The sequence below is a fragment of the Lipotes vexillifer genome, unplaced genomic scaffold (assembly GCF_000442215.2).
Source record: "Lipotes vexillifer unplaced genomic scaffold, Lipotes_vexillifer_v1.1 scaffold641, whole genome shotgun sequence".
In the NCBI taxonomy this organism is placed as follows: Eukaryota; Metazoa; Chordata; class Mammalia; order Artiodactyla; family Lipotidae; genus Lipotes; species Lipotes vexillifer.
In genome coordinates, this window is record NW_006780658.1 from 1,176,430 (window position 1) to 1,203,522 (window position 27,093).

At 39.1% G+C, this 27,093-nt stretch overlaps 1 protein-coding gene across 5 annotated transcripts in view; it reads left to right on the forward strand.

The window, feature by feature from the left end:
* Positions 1 to 27,093, forward strand: part of SCHIP1 (schwannomin interacting protein 1) — a 785,715-nt gene that overhangs the window by 309,423 nt on the left and 449,199 nt on the right. The window lies entirely within an intron of this gene.

Genomic DNA, 27,093 nt, shown 5'->3' on the forward strand with positions numbered 1-27,093 from the left:
TTTTTTTCGGTACATGGGCCTCTCACTGTTGTGGCCTCTCCCATTGTGGAGCACAGTCTCCAGACATGCAGGCTCAGCAGCCATGGCTCATGGGCCTAGCAGCTCCGTGGCATGTGGGATCCTCCCGGACCAGGGCACAAACCCATGTCCCCTGCATCGGCAGGCGAACTCTGAGCCACTGCACCACCAGGGAAGCCCCTGAATAGATATTTTTCAAAAAAATTCATACAGATGTCCAACAGATACATGAAAAGAGGCTCAACATCACAAATCATCAGGGAAATGCAAATCAAAATAACAAGCTGTCACCTCACACCTATTAAACTGGCATCACCAAAAAGAGAGGAAATAAGTGTTGGTGAGAATGTGGAGAAAAAAGGAACCCTTGTGCACTGTTGGTGGGAATGTATATTGGTGCAACCACTATGGAAAACAGTATGAAAGTTCCTCAAAAAATTAAAATACAACTACCATATGATTCAGCAGTCTTACTCCTGGGTGTATATCCAAAGAAAATGGAAGCAGGATATCAAAGAGATGTCTGCACTCCCATGTTCATTGCAGCATTATTCACAATAGCCAAGATATGGAAACCACCTAAGTGTCCATCAACTGATGAATGGATAGAGAACATGTGAGATATGTATATCCTGCCACTTGCAACAACATGGATGAAACTTGAGGGTGTTGTGTTAAGTGAATAAACCAGGCAAAGACAAATAATGCATGGTTATCATTTATATGTAGAATCTAAAAAAATCAAACTCGTAGAAACAGAGAGTAGAAAAGTGGTTGCCATAGACTGAGGTTTGCAGGAAATAGGGAGAGGTTGGTAAAAGGGTACACACTTTCAGCTACAAGATGAACAAAGTCTGAGGATCAAATGTAAAACATGTTGACTATAGTTGATAACACTCTATTGTATAACTAAAGTTTTCTAAGAGAGTAGAACTAAATGTTCTCACTAAAATAAAATAAAATAAAAATGTGAGGTGATAGATGTGTTAGTTAACTAGATGGAGGGGAATCCTTTCACAATGTGTACATATAAATCACCACAATGTACACTTTAAATATATTACTATTTTATATGTCAGTTATACATCAATAAAGCTGAAATTTTAAAAGATTTAATGATATAAAAGACAGTTAATTTTCAGGTTTTTTTAAGTCCATTGTCTTCAATGAAAACTCATTAACAATTTGTAGCTCTTACTCTGTTTAAATCACTATTCTGGCATCACTTTTATTTATTTCAATAATTTATTTAACCATCATCCATGATAGCCTTTTGCCAATGAGATGTTAAATAATATAAATGTGATATTCAGGAATTTTATTTCAATAACGGCAATTTAGCAATATTGTAATACTGATAATACCTCATGTTGTGTACCATTTGTCAGCCGTACAAGTGGATATTCTTTCTCCTTTCAAGAACAGAGATAGTATTTCAGGGAGATAAGTGATCAATGTCATGTCTATACAACCTAAGCATCAGGTTGACAATCTGTAGCTAGGGATCCAAATGCTGGGGTCAGGGTGAGGGAAAATAAAACAAATTTGTTTGATATTACTATGTACAAATATATGTAGGGTTATTTTTAGAAAGGAATGCCATATAGCTTTCAATATATATATTTTTTTTTGGCTGAGTTGGGTCTTCATTGCTGAGTGCTGGCTTTCTTTAGTTGCGGCAAGCGGGAGCTACTCTTTTTTGTGGTGTGTGGGCTTCTCATTGCGGTGGCTTCTCTTGTGGAGCGCGGGCTCTAGGCGCACAGGCTTCAGTAGTTGCAGCACGTGGGCTTAGTAGTTGCGGCACATGGGCCCTAGAGCACAGGCTCAGTAGTTGTGGCGCATGGGCTTAGTTGTTCTGTGGCACATGGGATCTTCCCAGACCGGGGATCGAACCCGTGTCCCCTGTATTGGCAGACGGATTCTTAACCACTGCGCCACCAGGGAAGTCCCTATATAGCTCTCAAATTCATAGATAACTGCCCCCAAGTGATACTTATCATGAACATAAATAAAATGGAAAAGACCAATTTGGTATGTAAATAACCCAAGGGCAGGTAATGAAAAGTGAACAATTTATCTCACATCCAAATGTGTTATCTGGACAATGCCAAACATATGCACATTTTAAATATTCAACATATGTAGAAAGTTGGGGTTATCCAGTTAAAATATCAGGATTGACTGATTTCCTTTTCTTGCAAGTAGTCAACTGGCCCTAGACAAAATCAATGAACAATTTACAGGGAAACAAAAATCATTCTTTTCAACCATATTCAAACTCCTGAGAACTATCTCTGGGTGAACAGTGTTGGAAAAAGCATCAGACAGGCTAGGAAGCCCAAGTTCTGGTCCCACATTTCCCAAGTATTAATGTGAACTTTAAGTAAAATGCTTTCTTCTCTATGTATCAGCTTCTCCATGTGTACATGCTTTTCATGAATGTGATCTTGCTGAAACCTCAATCGAATATGTCACTACTCTGCTCAGAACCCTCCAGTGGATTTCAGTCTTTGCAGTAACTTTTGAGGCTGTGAATCTGGATGCCTGTCTCTTCTCTGACCTCCACCCTGATGGATTCTCACTCGCTCACCTTGTACCAGCCACACTGGCCTGCGACAGACCAAGCCCACTCCCTCCTTCTTTCGCCCAGTTATCTGTGTGGTTCGTTTCCTTCTTTCCTTAAGTCTTTACTTAAATGTGACATTCTCAATGAAGCAATACTGTCTCAATACTCCTTATGCCTTTCTCTGCTCGATTTTTCTCCATGGCACTTATAATCATCAAACATACTGTACACTTTCCTGGTTTGTTCTCTTGATTGTCTGTCTCTCCTCATAGTGCCACAAGAGCAGGGATTTTTGTCTGTTTTGTTCACTGTTGTATCTCTAGCACCTAGAATCATAGCTGAAACATAAAAGGCATTTAACAGATATTTGTTGAATGAATAAGTGAATTGATCATTTATTCCCTGAGCTCATGTAAATTGATATACATCATGCTGGCTGCTGAGGATCCAAACATGAATAAAATTGCAATCCTAACCCTTAGGAAGGTCAGAGTCTGCAGATATGAGCCAACTCTTGCCAAACAGCTTGCTTAGTTTCATGAGATACAAGGAGTATTGGTCACGTGGAGGTTGGGGCGTCAGACTTTTATAAAACTGGGGATGGTTTCATGGAGGAAGGGAAATTCAAGCTGAGATGTGTAGCATTCCATCAATTGAATGAAGCCAGAAATACTAAGGGGAGAAGGAAGTATAGGGGCACTTCTGACATTACAAAATTTTAAAATGAAAAGAAATAGTGTATACGGAAGTGCTTTGCAAACTAATGCAATAATAGAGTGTATGTATTATCATTATCTACCTGTGTTGTGGTAATTTTTCTTTTCCCATTGGCATCATCTCACAGAACATTCCATGATACAGCTTTATGGCAAAAGACAATCATATACATTTGAGTTTTACCAGAATAGATGATCAAAATTGAGATATTCATATTGGTCAAAGAATATCTGTCAAAGAATGTATGAAATGATTAGCATGCCTAAGCATTTTTAGACCTGTTTTTCAGTAATTAAAAGCTGTTATCTCTAATTTCTCAGGCTGAGTACAAATTAAGTAGGACACTCTGAAAAAGATTAGTCTTAAGCCAGCCTGTATTTCTCAAGTGTACAAATTGTTAATTAGAATTGGGAAGTGAACAGAAGGGGCTTAAAATAAAGACCTTCCATTTCAAATTAAAGCTGAATATGGACCATATTTGGCACTGGCATTAAGAAAAACTAAGAATTATGGGGCTGAAATGGAAGTTGAGAATTTCTGAAATATTTAAATAATTTTGATTTAAAATTTTATAATTAGTGATGGAAATGTGTATTTTGCCTTTTTACTTTAGCAGTCAATTTTTTAATATTTTAGAATAAAAATAACTTTTTAGAAAACATGAGAAATGGTTTATTTTTGTATTTTTACATTTATTTTAATTTACACTTTCTATACTAGACTCAAACTTTGCACACTTGAAATCAATTGCATTTCGTTTTTCAATCATTTATATCAGGGGTCAGCAGACTATGCCCTACAGACCAAATCTGTACCTATTTTTGTAGTCTGCATGCTAAGAATGTATTTACATTTTTAAATAGTTGGAAAAAATCAAAAGAACAGTAGTATTTGTGGCATATAATAATTATATGAAATTCTGACTTTGATGTCGATAAGTGAAGTTTTATTGGAACACAGTCATATTCATTTGCTTATGTGTTGCTTATGGCTGCTTTCACATGACAACAGCAGAGTTGAGTAGTGGCAACAGAGACTATATGACCCACAATGCTGAAAATATTATTTGTCTTGTACAGAAAAAGTTTGCTGACTCCTGCTTTCAATCATTCCTTTCAGTAGAACACAAATTATGGGAAAACCTTGATTATAATAACATAGTATATCTTCAAGAAAAATAACTTATTTATATTTTAAATAAACAATTAATCATCTATTTTTATTTTCATTATTCTTCTGAATATCACTGGCCCATTAATAGAACTTATAAAAAACATAGCTTTACATGTCTGTTTTGAATTTTGTTTTTTTCAGTGTATGTTTGTCAGTGGTGGAGGAATGAACACATTTTATTTAACAGTTCACTTACTTGGCTTCTAATTTTAAGTATTTATATATGTAGTAGGTGAGGCTCCATTTGTACTCTTGCCTCCTGCTCTACAATGTTAGGGAAGGTGAAAAACAGAGCAGTCACTGAGAAACAGAAGGGATACAGGAAGTGAGCAGGGTGATGGCAGAGCAACTTATTTGACAGAAAACACTTTTAAAAAATTGAGCATATTAGAGTCAAAGAAGCATGCATATCTCTGAGCCCAGTGGGAATCTGTGGGCCCTAGGAAGAAGATTAACTCTAGGAAAAGCTTTTTCTTCCTAAGTAACTCCACACATCATGAAGGGGCAAACTGAAACACAGTAAGATTATTGGTCATACTGTTATTTATGATGAGACATGACTAACTGAATTAATCTGCACATCAAGGAATTATTAAAAATCCAGAGGTTATAGGAAGATTTAACTTCAAAAATTTTTATCATAATGACTTTACATGGAACTTTCAACCTTGTGACATTAAAGATGCAATAATTAATGTTGCTTGTGCCTGAGACTCATTTGTCAGCAATATTCCTTGAGTATCTTTTGGGTTCCAGACACTGCACCAGGAGCAATGGCATAGAGCTATGTAGTCCGACATGGTGACCACTGGCCACATGTTGGCTATTGAGCACTTCAGTAGTGGCTGGTCCAAACACAATTGTGGTTTGTTCTTTTTTAAAAAAAATTTTATTGGAATATAGTTGCTTTGCAATGTTGTGTTAGTTTCTGCTGTGCAGCAAAGTGAATCAGTTATACGTATACATATAACCACTCTGTTTTAGATTTCCTGCGCATTTAGGTCACCACAAAGCATTGAGCAGAGTTCCCTGTGCTATACAGTAGGCTCTCAATAGTTATCTGTTTTATACATAGTAGTGTGTATATGTCAGTCCCAATCTCCCAGTTCATCCCATCACCCTTCCCGACTTGGCAACTATAAGTTTGTTCTCTACATCTGTGACTCTATTTCTGCTTGCAAATAAGTTAATCTGTACCATTTTCAAAAAATCTACAAACAATAAATGCTGGAGAGGGTGTGGAGAAAAGGGAATCCTCCTACATTGTTGGTGGGAATGTAGATTGGTGCAGCCACTGTGGAGAACAGTATGGAGGTTCCTTAAAAAACTAAAAACAGAGCTACCATATGACCCAGCAATTTCACTCATAGGCATATATCCAGAGAAAACCAGAATTCAAAAGGATGCATACATCCCGAGTTCATTGCAGCTCTATTTACAATAGCCAGGACATGAAAACAACCTAAATGTCCATCGACAGAGGAATAGATAAAGAAGATGTGGCACATATATACAATGGAATATCGCTCAGCCATAAAAAGGAACAAAATAGTGCCATTTGCAGAGACATGGACGGACTTAGAGATTGTCATACAGTGTGAAGTAAGGCAGAAAGAAAAAAAATGTTGTGTAATGTTGCTTATTTGTGATGTGTGTTCTAAGTGTAAAATACACACTGGAAGAAGTCAGGAAAACACACCCTTTTGAAAAGGCTGTTTTTGAGCCTTACTATTTCGTTTTTAGATGTGGTATCATTACTTTTAAAATGCTGGAGGGTGTGGAGAAAAGGGAATCCTCCTACATTGTTGGTGGGAATGTAGATTGGTGCAGCCACTGTGGAGAACAGTATGGAGGTTCCTTAAAAAACTAAAAACAGAGCTACCATATGACCCAGCAATTTCACTCATAGGCATATATCCAGAGAAAACCAGAATTCAAAAGGATGCATACATCCCGAGTTCATTGCAGCTCTATTTACAATAGCCAGGACATGAAAACAACCTAAATGTCCATCGACAGAGGAATAGATAAAGAAGATGTGGCACATATATACAATGGAATATCGCTCAGCCATAAAAAGGAACAAAATAGTGCCATTTGCAGAGACATGGACGGACTTAGAGATTGTCATACAGTGTGAAGTAAGGCAGAAAGAAAAAAAATGTTGTGTAATGTTGCTTATTTGTGATGTGTGTTCTAAGTGTAAAATACACACTGGAAGAAGTCAGGAAAACACACCCTTTTGAAAAGGCTGTTTTTGAGCCTTACTATTTCGTTTTTAGATGTGGTATCATTACTTTTATGGGCTCAGACTTATCCTTCCCTTAAACTTATTCTTCATGGCAAACTACTCCATTGTAACACTAGAGTTGGATTTTCAAAGGTGGTTGAACTTTGCAGTTTTCACTTTGTTCTTTTTCAATTCCTTAATTCTTTTGAACCAGAAACTAGACTTGATTGCTAGGGGTTGGAAGTAAATTAATTGTTCAGCTAGATTGTGGAAAGTAGCATGAATAGTTCTGAAAGCCAAGCACTTTCATTGTTACAAACAGCCCATTGTCTCTATACTCCTGCTTACTGGCCTGGTTTCCAACCAAGACACGCTGGACAATTTTAGCCTCTATCACCAAAGAACCCAGTGTCCTCATTCACCAAAGAACAGTGTGGCTGGAGTACTTTCTTCCAAGTGCTTTCTTCATGGTCAGACCTTGGGTTTCACACGTTTACCTTGGTCAAGGACTGGGCGTGCTTACCTTTTTCTTGCAGATGATTTATTGTATCTTATAGACCTATGCCCTATAAGCATGGGGAAAATAAAGTCAAATAGAAAGAATAGGAATCATGAATCCATTGCTTTGTTCAGGCTTGGGCTGTCAGCTGCTGTCTCAGTCATCTATTTTTTGGTAGTCAGTTGAGATGCAGAGTAACTCAAGGAAGTGACTGGTTTTTAAGTAATTGAAGAACAGTACCTCTCCAGGGGATAATGAGTCATTTACATTGGAGCAATTTTTTTTTTTTTTTAACTGGAACTGTGTAATGCAAAATTAATTTTGTGTTTTTAGCCTCTCATCATCCTGTGGTATTTAGACACTTCTGAAAAGTGTATTATTAACAAGTCTGCTTCCTACGAGAAATCTCACTGATTTAGAATTTATGAACCCAAGGAAGGGCCATATGAACCCATAGACAGTGGAGGAAAGGAATGATAGGAGTAACCATGGCCATCCAGACTCAAGGAAGGTGAACATGCACTGCATCTTCTGTCCTCTTAATTGTCACTGTCTTCGGTCAATTGGCTTCTGTCAGTTTGGTCAATTTTGCTCTGTCAGTGGGGTGGCCTGTGGAGCCAGAGTAGGGTTGGGTTTTAGCAATGATTAAGAGATTAGGAAAGCAGAATCAAGGACTGTGACATTTTCCCTTTGAAAACAGGATCCATCCCTAACAATGAAAACTCTTCAAAGGCAAAAGTATTTTCTTGGGTGATTTGAAGCTGAAAAAACTGCCTTTAGCAGTCCCACACAACTGCATTCTTATCACCTAATTTATAGTATTTAGGGGAGCAGCCCAGGCAGTATTTAAGATTAATCTCAGTGTTTGTGTGTCGTCAGTAATTCACTCTGTAGAGCTGGGACTTGCTGAGCTTTGCCACACCAGGCAGTCAGTTCCAGCCACAATAAGGTGGCAAGTAGAGGTATCTGGATAAAAACAATAATTCTTCCTGAAGGGAGGTTGTTGATTTTCAGGAAACCTTTCCTAGAGGTACAATATCAAACAGATCATTGACTCCTATGTTGGTTGTTTTTAACTTTCAAAATACTTGGGAATTGTTAGATCTTTTGACCAGTCTCACAGACAAACATTCTCTGAGGAGGAAGAGGTAGTGAATTTGCATCTTTCTGTTGTGTGATTGCCCTGATTGGTGTCAGGTCACGGGGCTTGTGAGCACAACCTTGTTTTTATGTCAGGCTTACACTGTACTCTTTGAACTCCTGGTACAGCCCTCCCAGGAAACCTCTGAGCTCTCTCAGGGAGGAAAGCAGGTAATTGAAAGCAGCTCTGGAAGCTGGATCTGTTCACCATCTTCTGTTATTATTACCTAGACACAGCCTCTTATGAAGGTTTTGTATCTGAGAAGTCTGCCTCTAAATTCGCAGTGGCAATTAATAATGTCCACACCTAAATCAAAATTCCTACCGCAGCTCTTGCTAGTAATATGAGTCTTCCTGTTTCTTTCATAAATTAGTTGATAACTGTCTCTGCTTCTCTATTGAGTGAAAGGACTTTAATTACCCAAATGCACAGGAGCACAAAGCTTCATCTCACGGGTAGCGGACAATGGAGGCTTGTGATAAAAGCACATTAAACCTTCAGTGAGGTTGTTTACACATTTGTAACGGTGGCTGTGGTCATCTCTGATAGCAGGGACAATAAACCAAAACCTTAGGATGTTTTTTTCATTATCCAATGATTTTATAGCCTGTGGTGGCTTTTTAACTATGCATGCATAAAATGGAGTGATATAATTTGTAATTACTAGAAACAACTAGTTTTAATTCCCCCAATGGATATTTAGGGCTTTCATATGATTTGGAAGACTCAAGTTGACTTCAAAGTAGTGCATTGGTAGTCCCCTATTAGTGCTTACAAGCCACTGCATACTTGGGGAACTTCTGTAAGCTTCTTTCTCAGCCTTTACTGGGGTTACATTAGTCCTGTAACTCAGAGTATGGCCACCATAGTGACAGTGCCTGGTATTCTGGGGAAAAGATGGGATGGGAAGAAGAAATGAAATATGAGAAGAAATGTGGGGAGAGAGTTCTTTCTGGGAAAGCAGGAGAGATCTGTTCTCATCCTAGCTATACCGAGTACCAGGTGTGTGGACTTTGGCTTGTTTCCTAATCTCTCCCAGCATCAGTTTCCTCATCTGTAAAATGGGAGTTTTACAGATCTAGCTTGTTCTGAGGACCAATGAGATGATGCCTATGACAGTGTTGAACATAGTTACTGGCTCAGTAAAAAGTACTTAGTATATCTAGACACCTTTTGTTCACTCACCTGCAACCTGTGCCAGAGAGTGGTCTGACTTGTCCTTAACTTTTCCAAGAGAATGGTATGAAAAATCAGGAGTGCTTTGGCCCATTTGAAATCCTCAAATATCATCTTTTTATTTTCTAGCAGGGAATCACAAATGAAAATTTGCATTTCAGAACCCTAGTCTGATGCTTAAGATGTGGCTTTAATCTATAATTTGAATTCAAATCTCAATCTAATCAATCAATGTTAGAGAAAATATGGCAGAAAAGAGAAATTTAAAAGTTCTTTCATTGAAAAGATGCTGTGACAGTTAGAGATAGGCAGTCCTAAAATCCCAAGAGGGTGGTTGACAGAACAAATCCCATTTGCAAGTGGGCCTTGGATAGAATAATCTTTCTCCCAGCTCTTGTGGTCTCATCATTATATCAGGAAACAGCTTCTGGTTGCTTTGTTTACCATCAGTTGTTGATGTGTTTAAGGCTGACACATTTTCATTTTGTGTATCTCTTTTCTCCAAGCAACCAGAGATATATAGGCCACCAAAACTCTAGATATGAGATGTCAGATAGAACTTTCTTATGTCTTCTAGTAAAATATATAGAATCAATTCTGCTTTGAATCTGCCTTAGATGTCATTGTCATACTATTATTATTATATTAATATATGGAACTTATTAATATAGTACTGACAAATTAAAATATAATAACTTTATATAACAATATATGATAACATACATTAATAATTTTATATTATATATTATGATAATATCTCTATTTGCTTAGCACCTGCCAGATGCCAGACTTTATATACATTGTTGTAAATCCTCACAATATCCAAGCAAGATGGAAATTGTCCCAAGGTTACAGATAAGGAAAGTGAGTGAGGTTCAGAGAGGTTTAGCAACTTTTTCAGTGCCACGTAGCTAGTAATTACCAAATCTAGGATTCAAACACAGTCGGGTCTGACTCCAAAACTCAGGCAGTTTTCACCAGATTCTGCTGCATCCCTCTTCTGGAAAGTGGACCACACACTAGTAAAAGATGTGTTATATATGGAACAGCACAGTCTACAGCAGTTCATAACTGCTCATAACTGTTCATAAGTGTTTGTAAGTGTCACTTTCATGTGGGCAAATTTTAACAACCTCATGAACTACATTTACAAGGAGATGCTTAATTTACTATGGGTTGTTTATGAGTGCTCTTGAGCGAGGTGAATCATTTAGGGCAGTTTATTTTCACTGTTACACAAGGGGTGGATTAATAAAATACAAAAAGAAAAATTTCAAGCAAGCAGGCAGCACAAGGTGGACATAGAGGATTATGAGTGCTAGAGAACTTACCTCTGAACGTAGCCCTGATTCCTGCTTGTAACCCTGATACACATATCAGGGGTCAACATTTTAGTAAATATAAAGCTTTTTGTTTTAGAAACTGAATTGAACTTTTTTACCATAGGTTTGCTTTTTTCCTAATTTTTTAAATCATATTTAATTTAGGCCTCCAAATTTAGAGTCATCCTTGACAGCTTTTCCATCCAGAAACCCTGCTGGATCACCTTGAAGATATATTGAGAGCATGAACATTTCTTACCACTTTTGCAGTTTTACCCATCATTTCTTGCCTAGATTTCTGTAATAACCTTCTAACTAGCCTTCTTGTTTCAACCCTATCCCCAGGGTCTGTTCTCAACATGACAGCCAGAATTATTCTTTTAAAACTTTAGTCAGGGCTTCCCTGGTGGTGCAGTGGTTGAGGGTCTGCCTGCCGATGAAGGGGACGCGGGTTCGTGCCCCGGTCCGGGAAGATCCCACATGCCGCAGAGCGGCTGGGCCCGTGAGCCATGGCCGCTGAGCCTGCGCGTCCGGAGCCCGTGCTCCGCAGCAGGAGAGGCCACAATGATGAGAGGCCCGTGTACCGCAAGGAAAGAATAAAACAAACTTTAGTCAGCAAGTCATTCGTCTTCTCTAACCCTCCGTGCTCCCCATCTCTCTCAGGGCAAAAGCCTACAGCACTACGGGATTTTCCTCCTCTCATTGCCTCTCTGCCCTCATTTGCTATGATACTTCTTACTCCTCTACTTCAGTCATCTGGCCATCTTGCTGTTCTCTGGGGACCCAGGCATATTCCACCCTTGGGCCTTCACATTGATTGGTTGCTCCATCTGCCTGGATAGAAGACTCTTCCCTCAATATCTGCCTAGCCAATGGCCTTACCTCTTTCAAGTTTTTGATCAGACGTCACCTTCCCAGTGAGGCTAACCTTCCATTGTCTTTAACATTGAAACCTGCCAGTTTACTCTGTTCTACTACTTTCTTTTACATAACAGTTATCAACTTATTTATTATGCCTATTGTCTGACTCCACCTGCTAGAATGCAGGCCACCTGAGAGCCATGAACTTTGTTTCCCTAACTGACCTGTTTCAAGGAACTAAAAAAGTGGCTGGCACATAATAGGTGTTCAATAAATGTTTGCATAGTGTTGAATAAATAAAAGTGGGTGCCAGCGTAATGAAATAAAATAATAGTTCTACCTTATATTTCAATATTTGATAGATATTTTGTAAATGTAATGTATGTTTGTGCATGTGGATAATTTCCTATTAGACAAAGGTGGCATTTGACTAACATTTTGGACCAAAGTAGCACTAGAATCATTGCCTGGTCTCTGACAGAAAGGGCCATTCAAGGAATATAATAGACCTTTGGCTCTTTCTGGAATGCAGAGGACTGACCTGGCTCTACATCTGGAGGGCTTCCTGCTCTCCAAAGGTTAAATGGTGTTCAAGAGCAACAGTGACTTTTGTGTTTGCTCCCAGTTCTACTTTCTTTTTGCGGTACGCAGGCCGCTCACTGTTGTGGCCTCTCCCGTTGCGGAGCACAGGCTCCGGACGCACAGGCTCAGTGGCCATGGCTCACGGGCCCAGCCGCTCCGCGGCATGTGGGATCTTCCCGGACGGGGGCACGAACACGCGTCCCCTGCATCGGCAGGCGGACTCTCAACCACTGCGCCACCAGGGAAGCCCCCTAGTTCTACTTTTTGATGCCAGTGGTAAGAGTAGCTCTTCAAAGCAACAGTAGCATGAAATGACCAATACCAATATCAGTAGATATGATAAACACTCCTTAACAAAGAAATAGTCATAGAGGCACACAGAAGAGGTACAGAAATAGCAACAAAAAATTTAGTCACTGATCTATATACTAGGATACCATCAATAAAAACAGTAATAAGAGGGTCACCGTTTGTAGCTAACCAATTACAAAAGATAAAAGCAAGCAGCAGCAACAACAAACCCTAGTACGGACTTAACATATAATGCCTACAATCAGATTTGTTTTTATCTTTTTATATTATTAAGTTGAGCCAATCAGTTTAACCAAATTGACCCAACAGTCAGAAATTTGTGCTCATATTGACTATATTCTACCTGCTTCCAAAAGGGATTATAAACAAACACAAGAGGGGAGATTACTTTCAAAGATCCTGATTGATCAAACCAAAAATAATGAAAATCAAGGGAAAAAGTACAAGATAAATAACAGAGGCTGGAAGATTATCATTTTTTAAAAGAATTAAGTATAAGTAATTGAATTTTTAAAAAGCATAAAGTTAAATAACAGGGTGTATATAGGAATATACTTTTTTTTTTTTTTTTTTTTTTTTGCAGTACGCGGGCCTCTCACTGTTGTGGCCTCTCCTGTTGCGGAGCACAGGCTCCAGACTCGCAGGCTCTGCGGCCATGGCTCAGGGGCCCAGCCGCTCCACGGCATGTGGGATCTTCCCGGACCGGGGCACGAACCCGCGTCCCCTGCATCGGCAGGCAGACTCTCAACCACTGCGCCACCAGGGAAGCCCAGGAATATACTTTTTAAAACAATATTGTAATAAATTTAACATAACATTTAGGTTATCAGTTAGAGTATGCGAGGCTATGCTGCAGTAAAAAATAATCTCAAAATATGAATGGCATAATACAGTATAAATGTATTTCTTGGCTCATGCTATGCATCCAATATAGTTTAAGAGTTGCCTCTGCCTCTACTTCTAATTGGTAAGTTTTAGGCCCAGGCTGACAGATTTCACCATAGTTTAAATCTTTTTTTTTTTTAACATCTTTATTGGAGTAGAATTGCTTTACAATGTTGTGTTAGCTCCTGCTGTATAACAAAGTGAATCAGCTATACGTATACGTATATCCCCATATCCCCTCCCCCTTGCATCTCTTATCCGTAGCTTTCTTGGTTACTATAGCCTGGGAAAAAGAGGTGGAGGGTTGAACTCTAGCAATTAAATGCCTTGGCCTCAAAGTGACTCATATTACTTCTAGTCACCTCTTTTTTTTGGCAGAGGGGGTATAATAAGTCATATAGCCACACCTACCTCCAGAGGAAGAGGAAATTATCACCTGTGTGTCAGAAATAGAGAAGAACTGGATATAGGTGAACATAAGTAATAATATCACAACTTAGATCTAAGCTACTTGGCAATGAAGGCAGAAAATGAAGGAAGTGTTTCCATAGCTCTTTTTGCCTGGGTAAAGTTCACACCAGTTCATTAAGAGAAAAAAGCTTTAACCCACATCACTCTTTACTGTGTTAGACTTTGGCCCTTTTACCAAAAGATGCTCTGTGTTTTTATGGGCATCTCTTATAGCAGTCTTTGACTAAAGTACCAAGGGATTGTATCAATTTGTAGTTTTGTAAAGTCCATTTTATTGAGGAGACAGATAATTCAGATATAGAGAATTCTGGTAATCCATTCCGAAGGGTAACCAAGTAGAGAAAATCTAGAATAACTAACGTTGGGCATATCCTTCAAACTTTTTCTCTAGTATGTTAACTATCTACCTAGGATTTTGAATATTATTTAAATGTTTAAAATATTATTTCAGATTATTTAAGGTCCCTAAGCAGTATTTAATGATGAAGAAGGGATGTTCCACATTGGTAGAAAACACCTGCAATTCTACATACATGTAGCTTTGTTTTGAAAGTAAGTTTGTGCTATTCCTTTTTACATGCATATATGTACTCCTTGAGGAGAAATGGACTGAAGGCAAAGTACTAAAGTACAAAAGTGCAGTTTGAATATACCAAGTTCTCAGAGAATTGCTCTATTTTAGACTCCAGAATCCAGTATCATTGGGCATGGAAGAAGTAACTTTGACACAAAAGATCTTTGAGCATAAGATTTAATCATCTACTTCTATCATAAAAATCCCTAAAATGATATATTTTGAGCAGGACTGGTTCTACCAGATAAATTAGTTGCAAAATGCAACCCTGAATAAAAAAAAAAAAAAGTTGAACAGAAATGTTCAGGATTGTCTGACCAACAAACATTTGCCTAAAATGAAAAGTCTAATTTAGCTTTTTTTAAGGAAGGGTATCTTTAGAGCATTCTTGACCAATGAATTTAGATGCTTCTTAAGGGTACTATCAAATGATCTGAATGATCCAATACATTGAGGGTTGGCAACTTTTTATGTAAACCTTCAGGCAGAAAATATTTTAGGCTTTGCAAGCCATATAGTTTTGATTGTAACTATTCAACTCTGCCATTGTAGTGCAAAACAGTCACACACAATGTGTGAATAAATAGGCACATGTTAATATAAATCTATTTTTTTTCTTTTGGTTTCTCTTTTTTTTTACATCCTTATTAGAGTATAATTGCTTTACAATGTTGTGTTAGTTTCTGCTGTATAACAAAGTGAATCAGCCATATGCATACATATATCCCCATATCCCCTCCCTCTTGTGTCTCCCTCCCACCCTCCCTATCCCACCCCTCTAGGTGGTCACAAAGCACAGAGCTGATCTCCCTGTGCTATGCAGCTGCTTCCCACTAGCTAGCTATTTTACGTTTGGTAGTGTATATATGTCCACGCCACTCTCTCACTACGTCCCAGCTTACCCTTCCCCCTCCCTGTGTCCTCAAGTCCATTCTCTATGTCTGTGTCTTTATCCTTGTCTTGCATCTAGGTTCCTCAGAACCAATTTTTTTTTTTTTTTTAGATTCCACATATATGTGTTAGCACACGGTATTCGATTTTCTCTTTCTGACTTACTTCACTCTGTAGGACAGACTCTAGGTCCATCCACCTCAAAACATGTGGTGAGATTGAATTGGCCCATGAGCTGAGTTGTATAGTTTGTCAATCCCTGAAATTCACAATCATTAGAGTAAGTGGTGCTTACTCTAAATGATACCAGGTGATATAGGTACAGATTTAAAGTGAGTGGACAGGAAAATCTATTATCTCAATAGTTGCCATTTCTTTTCACTAATAGAGCCATTACTGAAAAAGAAGAGCTATTAGATGCATATAAGAAATAGTTAAATTAATGGCAAAATATTAGAATCATTTCCACCAACATTGAAATAAAGAACATGATAAGAATGCCTTGCATCACTTCCAGTATTCAATGATGTTTTGAGAATCCTAGCCAATGGAATGAGAAAGCAAAAGAAATGTTTTATGGATATTAGAAAGAAGGAGACCAAACTATCATTATTTATAAGTAGTATGACCCTTTACCTGGAATATTTGAGAGAATCAACTGAAAACTTTGTAGAATTAGATAACCAACCATAAGGTTAACGTAAAACAAACAATTGCTTTGCTATATACCAGCAATAACAATTAGAAAATGTAATGGAAAATACTTCACTCACAAAAGATCAGAAACTAAAAATGCCAAGAAGTAAACTTAACAGGAAATGTGTAAAACCTAAATGATAAGACTGCAAAACTTTACTAAAAGGCACAAAATCATACCCAAATAAATTAAGTGGTGGTTAAGTTTCTGGATGAAAGACTCAATAGCAAAATTTAAAATTTTCTCCAAGTATATTTATAAACTCAATGTAAATCCACTCCAAACCACTATAGGCCTTTTCCAGAACTGGACAAGGTGATTTTAAAATTCAGTGGGTGGGGGGGTGGGGGGGGGGATTCCCTGGGGGCGGAGTGGTTAAAAATCCCCCTGCCAGTGCAGGGGACACGGGTTTGAGCCCTGGTCCAGGAAGATCCCACATGCTGCAGAGCAACTAAGCCCACGCACCACAACTACTGAAGCCTGCATGCCTATAGCCCATGCTCCGCAACAAGAGAAGCCACCACAATGAGAAGCCAACGCACCGCAACAAAGAGTAGCCCCCCTCTCACCGCAACTAGAGAAAGCCCATGCACAGCAACAAAGACCCACCACAACCAAAAAAAAAAATTCAGTGGGAAGATTAAATGTGAAAGAAGAATTAAGCAAAATGTGAAGAAAAAAAAGAACATTGAGGGGGACTTGCCTTTCCAAATATTAGAACTCCTATGAAGCTACAGTAATTAAAACAGTGTTGTATAGTTGCAAAAAATAAACAAATAGATCAGTGATACATATTATAGACTTCAAAGGTATACTCAAGTAAAAAGATATTTGTAATAAAAGTAGTATTTCAAATTGGTGAGGAACAGATAAACTATTTGATAAATTATCTTGATATTTGTTTATCCATCTGAAAACAAATAAATGCATATCCCTTCCTCACACCATATATAAAAGAAATTCCAGATGGACTAAAAATCTAAATATAAAAAAATTATAAAAGCATTAGAAAAATATTTTCATAAGCTTTGGTTGAGAAATACATTTCATAGGAAATCATAAAAACCCTGAGCCCAAGAAAGAAAATACTGAAATATTTGGCCTAAATGAATGTGTGCGCACACACACATTCATTTAGGTCAAATATCTCAGTATTTATATTGGACAAAGGTTTAATATCCCCAGTATAGAAATAGGTCCTAAAATTAATTAGAATTTTAAACAATTTTTTTAGAAGAAAATGAGCAAAGTCTACGTATGTATTGAGTGTTTTATTAAATGGCAAGGACTGTTTTAAGTTCTTTATTTGTTTAATCATCACAGCAGTTCTGATATATTTTCCCCCTCATTACTAATCATTATGAAAAAGTATGTTAAAACAAAAATTTTCCTCTACCAAATTGGAAAAAAATTCAAAGATATATAATATTAAGTGTTAGCAATGTTTGGGGATGTGGTGACCCACCCGCATATACTTTTTATTGGAAATAAAATTAGCACACATATTTGGAGGGTAATTTGGCTATTTGATCACTCCTTTATTTTATTTTATTTTTTTGTTACGCGGGCCTCTCACCGCTGTGGCCTCTCCCGTTGCGGAGCACAGGCTCCGGACGCGCAGGCTCAGTGGCCATGGCTCACGGGCCCAGCCGCTCCGCGGCATGTGGGATCCTCCCGGACCGGGGCACGAACACCTGTCCCCTGCATCGGCAGGCGGACTCTCAACCACTGCGCCACCAGGGAAGCCCTTGATCACTCTTTAATGGTCATATCTTTTGACTTAGTAATTCAACTTACAGGAAACTCTCCACCATAAATACTAGTAAATATGTATTAAAATATATGCATAAGTATAATCAGTGAAGTATTGCTTCTTACAGGAAAAAACGTTGAAACAATCTAAATGTTGCATTACTCAGACAAACCAAGAGTAAGACAAGGAAATATGATGACTCTCTCATCTTAAATTGCTTGGAAAAATTGTCCAAGAATTGGAAATGGGCAAAAGAGATTATTAGGTGTTCTTTCAATGGAGTGTAGATATCCAGTGATCTATCCATGGGTTATCTGATTTCATAAGGTGTGTGCACCTTTATATTTCTATTGACTAGGCTATTCTGTAGCTCTGAAAGAGTAGAAGTTAAGTTGTAGAAGATAGATATTACTGCAAATGATTCTTGTCCATAAGAATGTAAATGAGGGGCTTCCCTGGTGGCGCAGTGGTTGAGAGTCCGCCTGCCGATGCAGGGGACAGGGGTTCGTGCCCCGGTCTGGGAGGATACCACATGCCGCGGAGCGGCTGGGCCCGTGAGCCATGGCCGCTGAGCCTGTGCGTCCGGAGCCTGTGCTCCGCAACGCGAGAGGCCACAACAGTGAGAGGCCCGCGTACCGTAAAAAAAAATAATAATAATAATAAATCCAGCTCCCATGATAATTTAAAAAAATTAGGAATAGCTCTTGAAAGATTTTATAAAAACTTTTATCCTTAGCCTTTTTTTCCTTTCGCCAATGTAAAATGCATTGTGGATATTCAGTTTCAGCAAAATAGAGCTGTGCCCTGTTCTAATCCATGTTGCCACATGTGGGCTGCCAAAACTGGTGTTTGTTGAGGCAGAAGTGAAGGCACAATAGTATAGACTTTGTCATGTAGCCAACTCACTCTTCTTGCCATGTATGCAGTGCCTCAGGGAGGTGAAAAAATCAAGGTGCTTAAGGAAGGAAAAAAAATAAAGCAGAACTCAATCTGTAGAGCTCTGTGAAGAACCACTTGCTTCTTCCCTTCATACAATCAGTTAATCACCTTATAAAATGCCGAAATCATCGGAGCCTGAGCTAAAACAGAAAATTCAATTTTTTCCTCTCCTTTAAATGTCTCCTTTTCAGTTATACAGTATTTTATGAAAAATTGATGTTTTGCTAGTCAACATGATGAATGTTGGGACATGCAGGGAATAGTTTAAAGAGTTTGTTTTAACAGTTATGCATTTAAATTGTCCCATTATAGTGGTCATGTTTCCTCTGCCAACAAAAAAATCAGTTCTTAAAGGTCCAGTTCTCCTGGAAGTTTTTTGCTGCCTTCAATCATTTTGATAGCAATCCTGATGAATTCATGAATTAAAATTATTTCATCCAAATGTTAGATTTCAAGGTGGCAGTTCAGGGCCTCTTTTTCATTTATTGCAGGGCTTTAATACAGAATACTGAAGCCATTTAGAGTTTTAAAATATGATACATTCTCTAAGGAAAACCTTTAGATATCTAGGCTCAGTAGGGCATTTGTCTGAAAGCAATTAAGTTGTGCAATGCATATCTGTATAAAAGCCATTTCTGCACTCAGTGTACTTTTCTTTAAGTCCAGTTCTTAGGTCAAGGTCCTAGCCTCGGATCTTGCTCATAGTACATACATAATAAATATTTATTGAACAAATGAGTACATAGAAAACATCATCCATTCATCCATTACTCTATTCCATCAGGGGAAAAGCAAAGGTAAATTGTTCTTTTCTTTCCCTTTGTCCTTTTTCCACTTACCCCAGAATCATGGATTTATAGAACAAAGTAGCTGCATCTTAAGAGCCATTAAAGCCAATTTCTGCATTTTACAGATGAAGCAACTGAGGCCTAGAATTTTGAAGTGGCTGGTGCACTGCTGCACAGCAAGTTAATGGCATGACAGCCAGATGGCAAATCTGGGTCTTCCATCTATAAATCCAGTGGCCTTCTCATTGTGCCAGAGTGCCTCTCAGGTGTGTTCCTATAATACTGGTAAAGGGTAACCTGGCCACACCCATTGGCTTCTCTTCTTCCAGAGGCAAAAGAGAGAAGTCCCAAAAGACCTTTGGGTTTTTTTCCTTAAGTGCCATACTCTTGGAAGCACCTCAGCGGAGATATACATCTCCTTGGCTGCCTGTCATGAACTCATCTATTTTAGTTCCTAGCAGGCAGTGTCATTTCTGAGCCCTCAACAAAGCAAGATTAGTGGCAATACAGTCAGGCCAGTGTCTGAAGTACTATTCTGATAAAGACACAGGTAAATATGACTGAAATGTAAGAAAATGCCCTTCAGAACTCTTCTCAAGGAGTTCTGTGATTAGAGCAAGTTAGCAAAGGCTCTGAGAGCCACAGTGAAGGTTCTGGTAGTTCAGGGGTAGTCATGGAGGAGTTTTAAGTTGGATAATAAAATGTCTGATTGGCTGTTTTGAAAAAGTAACCGTGGAAGAATAAGTGGTAATCAAATGGTAGCCTTGGTGAATGCAAGACTGGATGCTGCGAGAATAGTTAGGAGGGAGAAGCTGTGATCCTGGTGGTCTCTGTAGGTGACCCAAGCTCAGAGATAGTAGAAATGCAGAGAAGGGAAAGGATTTGGAAGGTATTGTGGGTCAGGACTTAATGATTGATTGAATTTGGTGACAGGGGGAATGTGGGATCAGGAGACTCAAAGATGATTCCCTGGTTTCTGGTTTGGTTGATTGAGTAGATGTTCCATTAATAGAAATGGAGAAATCTGGAGAATGGCAGGTTTAGAGGGGAATATGTTGAGTTTTTCTTGCGTACCTTAGGTCACCTAGGTGGAAATGTCCCATAGATGGTCAGATACACTCTCTGGAACTTAGACATGTAGCAGATCATCAAACAGGCATGGACAATATGTTCAGGCTACAGCACAGCTCAGAGAACCTTTTTCTGCTCTAACCTCATTTCCTAGTGCCCGCTCCACCCCAGCTCCACTGGCTTCATTGTTGGGGGTGCCCAACACACCAGGCACGTTCCAGCCTGAAGACCTTGGCAGAGGCTATTCTCCCTGCCTGTAATGTTCTTCTCTGCAGATCTGCATGGCCAACTCCTTCAAGGCTTTGCTCAAATTTTTCCTTCTGTGTGGCCTTACCAAGACCTCACTGTTTAAAATTATGATCCCAGTTCCCTCCTGCACACATTACTGCTCTTCCTTTTCTTGCTCTACTTATTCTTTATTCTGTAAATCTTATCACTTTGTTTTGTGTTGTGTCATGTATTTATTCATTGTATCTATTGTTTATTGTCTCCCTCCCTCTGCAGGAATGGAGGTTCTATATGAGTAAGAATCTTGGTCTGTTCACTGTTCACTATTCCAAATGCCCAGAATAGTGTTTGGTACACAGTGAGCACCAAATAAATATTTGTTGTAACACAATAAATATTTTCTGTAGCACTTAGGTGCCCCATCTATTGACGTTCTGAAGCATCAGAATCTCTATACGGGAGCCCTGATCCTCAGCACTCTGTGAGTCAAAGAAAGAAAGAGGTCAGTGGAAAAGAGGGCCAGAAGGAGGTGATGGGGATGGGCCTTGAATAGATGAGAAGATTCAGGTTGGTAGAGAGAGAATGGGAAGCACACTTGGTAGAGGAGAGCACTATGCCCGTGGCAATTGGTTGAGAGGCACTTAGTTAAGAAGTGTTTGGTTTGGTTCCTATTAGAGAGCAGAGTGGTGTATTGAGCAGTTAGACCATTCATTAAATAGTGTCTGAAATAAATTCAGTCTCTATTACATGCCAAGTACTTTATGTGTATTATCCTAATCTTCTCATCAACCTGTAAAATGGTATTGTTCTCTCCTTTTGACAAGGTAGAAAATTGTGGCTCAAAAGAGATTACAGGACTCTGAGTACACAGCTAGTAACTGTTTGATATTCAATGTGAGTCTGTCTGGCTCCAAACTCCTGCTCTTTCTACTCCAGTATGATGCCTTTCCAAAGTGACTGAGTCTGACTGTGGGGTCCTCTGCCCACCGGAAATCCCCAGGTTCCTTCAGCCTCCAAGTAGGTTGGAGTCAGCCTAACATGGACTCTGGAAGGAGTAAGCAATTGATGGAATGCCTCTTTATCCTTCCCACTTTACCCTACCTCTTGAAAGGGAAAAAGTCTATTCCTCTACTCTCCACTACTACCACACTCACCAAGTGTGGTGGAGGCTTTTCTGACATCAAACAATTCTCCAGTGCTCAGTGGACTGGGTCTCCTACAACTTAACTCATTTTTGACAGCAACTACCCATAGTGAGCACCAACCCCAGAGGTTAAGGGCTCAGTCCTACAAGGCTGCCTGCCCCCCAACTTCAGACTCCACTCATAAGTCCACGCTGTCAACTGTGCTTTTGACGAACCGAATATAAATTGGAGGTTCCCGTGACCCCTCTCAGTTTCAGTAATTTACTAGAATGGCTTACAGAGCCCAAGAAAACGGTCTACCTACTCGATTACTGGTTTACAAGAAACAGATGCAAACCAGGAACAGCAGATGGAAAAGATGTATAGGGCAAGGAATATGGGAAGGTGTGCGGCACTTCCATGCCCACTCTAGGCACACCGCCCTCCCAGTACCTCCATGTGTTCACCAACCTGGAAGCCCTCACCCCCAACCCCATACTTTAGGGATTTTTATAGATACTTCATTACACAGGTATGGCCATAATTGATTAACTCAACCTCCACCCCCCCATCTCCTCCCTAGAGGTTGGGAGGTAGGGCTGTAAGTTCCAAACCTCTAATCATATGATTGGTTCCTTTTGGCAGCCAGCCCCCATCAGTCATCTAGGGTTTTCCCAAAAATCACCTCATAAACAGAAACTCAGGTGTGGTTGAAACCTTTCTAAAGTTATTTCAGGAACAAAATACCTAAATAACAAAAGAATTTCCCATTACTCTTTTTTTTTTTAACATCTTTATTGGAGTATAATTGCTTTACATTGTTGTGTTAGTTGCTGCTGTATAACAAAGTAAATCAACTATATATATCCCCGCCCTCTTGCATCTCCCTCCCACCCTCCCTATCCTACCCCTCTAGGTGGTCACAGAGCACCGAGCTGATCTCCCTGTGCTATGCAGCTGTTTCCCACTAGCTATCTATTTTACATTTGGTGGTGTATATATGTCAATGCCACTCTCTCACTTCGTCCCAGCTTACCCTTCCCCCTCCCCGTGTCCTCAAGTCCATTCTCTACCTCTGCGTCTTTATTCGTCCTGCCCCTAGGTTCTTCAGAACCATTTTGTTTTTTTAGATTCCATATAGATGTGTGAGCATACAGTATTGGTTTTTCTTCTTTCTGACTTCACTCTGTATAACAGACCCATTACTCTTTATTATTTAGAAAATTCCAATATTTTTCAGGAGCTCTGTGCCAGGAACTGGGACAAAAACCAAATATATATTTCTTCTTATAAATCACAATATCACACCTCTGCTCCTCTCTTAGCTCCCTTTCATTTGGGATTCCCGTGTTTGAGACATAAGCATGTAATACCCATCTCTTGGGCATGGATGAGAGCAGACTCTGGACTTTTAGGTCTTCCCTATCCTTTGTTAGCCCTGTGACTGGGCCAGTTGCTTAACCTCTCCAAAGTTTGGAGACCTCATTTATTAAATGAACATAATAATAGTATTTGCCTAATAGAGGCAAATTTGTTGTGAGGATCAGAAAGGATTATGCCTGCAAACCTCCTATCCTTATACCTGACACGTTGTAAGGGCTCAATAAATGCTGGTGATCACAGCTCTTGTACTACAGTATTTAATGTGCCCTTTGTCCATTCCCCCACTAACAGTGCGATATCTTACACTTTAAGCAACCTGAAAGCTTAAAGCATTAAGACATACCTTCTTGTATTTCCATACTTAATAATTTTATACAAATAAATAAGTGAACGAACTGTAATTCCACTTTCAGTAAATATCCAGAGTTCTCATATATGCTGAGCTCTGCATTTAGTGGTGAGAAGTTTTGCAGAATTCAAAATACATGAGCTCTGCCTTTGAGTGATCTAGACTAAGTGTGATGGTAGTTCAATGTAACCAGTGTTGACTGACATCTATTGGTTGAATGAAATAATTTAGATAATACTTATAAAAACAGCTACCATTTGTTACCTTCTTGTTATACACCTGGTACATGCATAATTTGATTTAATCCTTATGCCAACCATAGATGGTAGGTACTATCAGGTACTAAAACCAGGGCTCAAATCCAGGACTATGTGACTCTAAAACTTATACCCTTTTAATCCTCCTCTCCACACATATTGTGAGTTACTTATAGAAACATCCAAACGTTTATGAGTGTGAGAGTCCCACGCACACATGGATAATATTGTACCTAACCGGGGAGTCATGAAAGACCGGGGTCCAGTGACTCTCAAACTGACCAAAGCCCAGTGACAAGGAGTAAAGATCCCATGGCACACCTGCTCTATCCATTCCTTAATGAACAAAGAGGGCGTAGGGATAACCATGAAATGTCTCTGTAGAAACACAAATTACAAGAATTTTGTATTAGTTAATTAATTATAATTTAACTCTACATTAAATTTATATTTAAAGTAAGTATACAGCTACTGTACCAATAAGAGTATGGATGATTCCTACTTGCACTGAAGCATGTAACTGTCAAAGAGTATTGACTGGAAAATAACAGGTCAAAAATTATGTTGATGCACCAATATACACTGAAGGATTAATTAAATAATCCAGGACAAAATAAATAATAGTCTTTAAAAACTGCTAGTAAGAAACCTTTCATTCTTTATTAAACTGAGGTCTATGAAGTCACATGTCATTTATCCATAACAATAAAACGAAGCACCTGCACGTTTGACCCGGTTCTCAGGCCATTATGGACTCTTGGCACTGGGCCACAGATCATACACTGAGTATTGCTCTTGTATAATCCTGTGACAGCAATTAAAATTGAGGTCTGTGTTCATCAGACCCAAAAGTCACTTTGTAAAGCTCAAGCTCTTGAACCAGACATGAGGCGTGAAGACCAAGACTGTGACACCTTTTATTAGAGGGAAAATGAAGTACAGTCATAGAGGAAAGTCCAGAGTTGAAACGAAAAACAGCAAAATGAGGGCAAGAAATGAGACCACTTATCACTTCATACAACTATCAAAAGCAACCCTCAATTATCAAGTGCTTATTAAATACCGGGGACTGTGCTAACTGCTTTGCATATATTATCTTGTTTAAACCTCAAAACAAACCAATAAGTTACATTATCAGCCCCAGTTTACAGCTGAGGAACTGAGGTGTTAAAGGATAAGCAATTTCACTCGCGATCACTTAACTAGTGAGCGCTAAAGCCAGATTTTGAACCCACAGCTGATGTTCTTAACCACTAACCAATTCCATGACTGCATTCCATATTTAATATCCTCTCAGCTAGTGTCCTATCAGAGATCAGACTGCATCTCTTAACCTAAAGGTTATTGCTCAAACTGAGATACTTTTTACGGTAAAAGAGGGCACTCTTTTTTATTGTGCATTTATCAGGATTGTCCCGGGCAAACAGGGACATTTGATCAGTTCATATCCTGACATGATACATATTTAGCAAAAATTTACATACCAGTATGTGTTGTAGTTGGGAGTACAAGCTTAGATGGCATACCACAAACACCTGCTGGGTAACCATTATGATATAGAGTGATGTGTTAATAGACCTCTAGCACACTTGGAGAAAATCTATTTTTCTGCTTTGAAAAGGACCAATCTATTGCATGGGTCCAAAATGGTGCTTTGGGGCTATGTGGAGCAAGGTTGAACTATGAAATTTCACAGAGGCAAGAACTTTTGTGTCAGTGATGAAAGGCTAGGAGCTAGTTACAAAGCCAACTCCCAATGCCCCGGGCCCAGTAGGAAGGCAGTTCTGCTAAACGGGGGACAGGCACAGCTGTAGCATCTGTATGGATAGCCTGGATCCAGGATGGACAAAGTTGTCAGAGCAGAACCACAGGCAAGAGAGGTGGAGGCATAGACATTGGGATGGGGGCAGACAGAGGCAAATGAGGCTGCAGAGCTAAGCTGGGACATCCTTCGTGTTAGTTGTGCAGATTCCTTTCAGATAGTGATCTTTTATGGTAATTATTTTTATGGGCTAAAAAGGAACTTTCTAAACTCTTTTACTTGGATATTCTTTTAAATCATCATAAAGCCTATGGCACTTATCTCTGGGAGCTGAAGGTTTCTACATTCATTTAACAGATATTTATTGAGAGCCCATCAAGTGTTCCAGGAGGTCTTCTAGGAGCTGGGGATGTAGCAGAGAACACGACACATTCCCTCACCTCATTCTTGAGTATGTCTACATGCTTTTATGGAAAAAGGCACTTTAAAAAGGTATTTATATAAACAATATTTTTTCCAAGTCATGAAAATTATATTCTCTCTAGCCATCAGGTCCCTCAAGTGCAAAATGAGGGCACTGACCTGGATGCCTCCCCAAATCTCTTCTGGCTCTAAAATTCCATGACCCCATTGTCATATTCATCAGGTTGGTGTGAAGGACAATTTCTTCAACCGTTCCTTTCTTTCTTCAACTTTTCCATTCTTAATACTAAAAATCTAAATCCATCTCAAAGCAATACATTTGACATTTTTCCGTACACTGAATACGAATCAGAAGGTTAAACACATAAATCAACTGAGGAGTTAATCAGGAAGTGTGGCTATACATCCAACATGAAACAAACGTTTCCTCTGGCCTCTGGAAGGTGCATCAGAAAAGACTTTTGCCTGCTCTTTTTGGGCCTTATGTAAACCAACACCCCAGAGAAACCATGCAGTGGCATGGCACCATGGTTAAAGGCGAAATTTTATTTTCCTTTTTATTATTCTTGGTTCAGAAATGAAGTAGACACCAAAGATGACTGCCCTTTTCCAGAATAAGATGAAAATCTCACCATTTCAAGGTCAGGACTGGCAGCAATTGGCAAGCTAATGTAGGGAGAGGAGAGAGAAAATGTGCATTAATGCTCCCATTCTGCATGTCAGCACTATGCGATGACTTAACATGACCTCTAAACCTCACAAGAAGTATATGTGGCAGGCCCTGTTAGCTTCCATTTAAGGAGGAGGAAACAAGGGATGAAAGAGGCAAAGTAAACTTCATGATGAAGTGGCTAGGAGGTGGCAGAGTTGAGATGCTCTTTGAGTATAGAGCCACACTCTT